The sequence below is a fragment of the Triticum dicoccoides genome, chromosome 2A, assembly GCF_002162155.2.
Source record: "Triticum dicoccoides isolate Atlit2015 ecotype Zavitan chromosome 2A, WEW_v2.0, whole genome shotgun sequence".
NCBI lineage: Eukaryota > Viridiplantae > Streptophyta > Magnoliopsida > Poales > Poaceae > Triticum > Triticum dicoccoides.
The window spans coordinates 422410998-422414927 of NC_041382.1; positions in this window are offsets into that span (position 1 = coordinate 422410998).

Here is a 3930-nt window from a genome sequence, read left to right on the forward strand (position 1 = left end):
CTCTAAACTTGCATCTTGCGGATTCCACTATTAAGAAACCTATGGGAAGAATTAATGATGTTCTTATTGTTGCAAATAGGAATTATGTGCCCGTAGATTTCATTGTTCTTGATATAGATTGCAATCCTTCTTGCCCTATTATTCTTGATAGACCTTTCCTTAGAACGGTTGGTGCGATTATCGATATGAAGGAAGGGAATATTAGATTTCAATTTCCATCAAAAAAGGGAATGGACCACTTTCCAAGAAAGAAAATAAAATTACCATATGAAACTATCATGAGAGCCACTTATGGATTGCCTACCAAAGATGGCAATCCCTAGATCTATCCTCGCTTTTATACCTAGCTAGGGGCGTTAAACGATAGCGCTTGTTGGGAGGCAACCCAATTTTATTTTTATTCCTTGATTTTTGCTCCTGATTAGTAATAAATAAATTATCTAGCCTCTGTTTTGGTTGTGTTTTTTGTGTTTAATTAGTGTTTGTGCCAAGTAGAACCGTTGGGAAGACTTGGGGAAAGTCTTGTTGAACTTGCTGTAAAAAACAGAAACTTTAGCGCTCACGAGAACTGCTGTCATTTTTATTTGAAGAGTGATATTTAGTTAATTGTTTTTGAAGATGATTAATAGATAAATTCCTCACGTCCGGCAATTTATTTTATAATTTTTGAGGTTCCAGATATTGCGCTAGCTACAGATTACTACAGACTGTTCTGTTTTTGACAGATTCTGTTTTTCGTGTGTTGTTTGCTTATTTTGATGAATCTATGGCTAGTAAAATAGTTTATAATCCATAGAGAAGTTGGAATACAGTAGGTTTAACACCAATATAAATAAATAATGAGTTCATTACATTACCTTGAAGTGGTCTTTTGTTTTCTTTCGCTAACGGAGCTCACGAGTTTTCTATTTTGAGTTTTGTGTTGTGAAGTTTTCAAGTTTTGGGAGAATTCTTTTGATGGATCATGGAACAAGGAGTGGCAAGAGACTAAGCTTGGGTATGCCCATGGCACCCCCAAGATAATCCAAGGACACTAAAAAGTCAAAGCTTGGGGATGCCCCGGAAGGCATCCCCTCTTTCGTCCACTTCCATCGGTAATTTACTTGGAGCTATATTTTTATTCACCAACATGATATGTGTTTTGCTTGGAGCGTCTTGTATTATTTGTTTCTTTGTGTCTTAGTATGCCACAATCATCCTTGCTGTACACACCTTTTGAGAGAGCCATACATGAACTAAAATTTGACAGAATACTCTATGTGCTTCACTTATATCTTTTGAGCTATGTAGTTTTGCTCTATGTGCTTCACTTATATCTTTTGAGCTAGTTAATTTTGCTCTATGTGCTTCACTTATATCTTTTGAGCGTTATAATTTTTGCTCTATGTGCTTCACTTAGATTCTTTTAGAGCATGGTGGTGGATTTGTTTTAAAGAAACTATTGATCTCTCATGCTTCACTTAAATTATTTTGAGAGTCTCTTAATAGCATGGTAATTTGCTTAATAATAATATGCTTGGTATTCAAGATTTGTGAAACTTTCTTTTGAGTGTGTTGAATACTAAGAAAAGATTGAAACATGATAATTGTTTTTAGATATGGAGGTGATAATATTAAAGTCATGCTAGTTGAGTAGTTGTGAATTTAAAGAATACTTGTGTTAAAGTTTGTGATTCCCGTAGCATGCACGTATGGTGAACCGTTATGTGATGAAGTCGGAGCATGATTTATTTATTGATTTTCTTCCTTATGAGTGGCGGTCGGGGATGAGCGATGGTATTTTCCTACCAATCTATCCCCCTAGGAGCATGGGCGTAATACTTTGCTTTGATAACTTCTAGATTTTTGCAATAAGTATATGAGTTCTTTATGACTAATGTTGAGTCCATGGATTATACGCACTCTCACCCTTCCACCTTTGCTAGCCTCTCTAATACCGCGCACCTTTCGCCGGTATCATACACCTACCATATACCTTCCTCAAAACAGCCACCATACCTACCTATTATGGCATTTCCATAGCCATTCCGAGATATATTGCCATGCAACCTTCCACCATCTAGTTCATCATGACACATTCATCATTGTCATATTGCTTAGCATGATCTTGTAGTTGACATAGTATTTGTGGCAAAGCCACCGTTCATAATTTTTTCATACTTGTCACTCTTGATTCATTGCATATCCCGGTACACCGCCGGAGGCATCCATATAGAGTCATACTTTGTTTTAGAATCGAGTTGTAATCATTGAGTTGTAAATAAATAAAAGTGTGATGATCATCATTCAATAGAGCATTGTCCCAAATAAAAAAAGGAGAAAGGCCAAAGAAAAAAAGAAGGCCCAAAAAAAGAAGAAAATAAATAAAAAGAGGCAATTCTACTATCCTTTTTTCCACACTTGTGCTTCAAAGTAGCGCCATGATATAGCGAGTCTCATATATTGTGCTTCAAAGTAGCACCGTGTCCTTCATATAGAGATTCTCATATGTTGTCACTTTCATATACTAGTGGGAATTTTTCATTATAGAACTTGGCTTGTATATTCCAATGATGGGCTTCCTCAAAATTGCCCTAGGTCTTCGTGAGCAAGCAAGTTGGATGCACACCCACTTAGTTTCTTTTGTTGAGCTTTCATACATTTGTAGCTCTAGTGCATCCGTTGCATGGCAATCCCTACTCACTCACATTGATATCTATTAATGGGCATCTCCATAGCCCGTCGATACGCCTAGTTGATGTGAGACTATCTTCTCCTCCTTTTTGTCTTCTCCGCAACCACCCTTCTATTCCACCTATAGTGCTATATCCATGGCTCACGCTCATGTATTGCGTGAAGATTGAAAAAGTTTTGAAAAAGTTAGAGTATGAAACAATTAATTGGCTTTTCATCGGGGTTGTGCATGATTTAAATACTTTGTGTGGTGAAGATGGAGCCTAGCCAGACTATATGATTTTGTAGGGATAACTTTCTTTGGCCATGTTATTTTGAGAAGACATGATTGCTTTGTTAGTATGCTTGAAGTATTATTATTTTTGTGTCAATATAAACTTTTCTCTTGAATCTTTCTAATCTGAATATTCATACCACAATTAAGAAGATTTGCATTGAAATTATGCCAAGTAGCACTCCGCATCAAAAATTCTCTTTTTATCATTTACCTACTCGAGGACGAGCAGGAATTAAGCTTGGGGATGCCTGATACGTCTCCAACGTATCTATAATTTTTGATTGCTCCATGCTATATTATCTACTGTTTTGGACTATATTGGGCTTTATTTTCCACTTTTATATTATTTTTAGGACTAACCAATTAACCGGAGGCCCAGCCCAGAATTGTTGTTTTTTGCCTATTTAAGTGTTTTGGATAAACATAATATCAAACGGAGTCCAAACGGAATAAAATCTTCGGGAACGTGATTTTCTCACCGAACGTGATCCAGGAGACTTGGACCCTACTCCAAGGGGTCAAAGAGGAGGTCACGAGGGTGGGGGCGCCCCTCCCCTAGGGCGTGCCCCCTGCCTCGTGGGCCCCTCGGTGCTCCACCGACGTACTCCTTCCTCCTATATATACACACGTACCCCCAAACGATCAGAACAGGAGCCAAAAACCTAATTCCACCGCCACAACTTTCTGTATCCACGAGGTCCCACCTTGGGGCCTGTTCCGGAGCTCTGCCGGAAGAGGGCCGTCATCACGGAGGGCTTCTACATAATCATAGCCTCTCCGATGAAGTGTGAGTAGTTTACCTTAGACCTTCGGGTCCATAGTTAGTAGCTAGATGGCTTCTTCTCTCTCTTTGAATCTCAATACAAAGTTCTCCCCCTCTCTTGTAGAGATCTATTCGATGTAATCTTCTTTTTGCGGTGTGTTTGTTGAGATCGATGAATTGTGGGTTTATGATCATGTCTATCTATGAATAATATTTG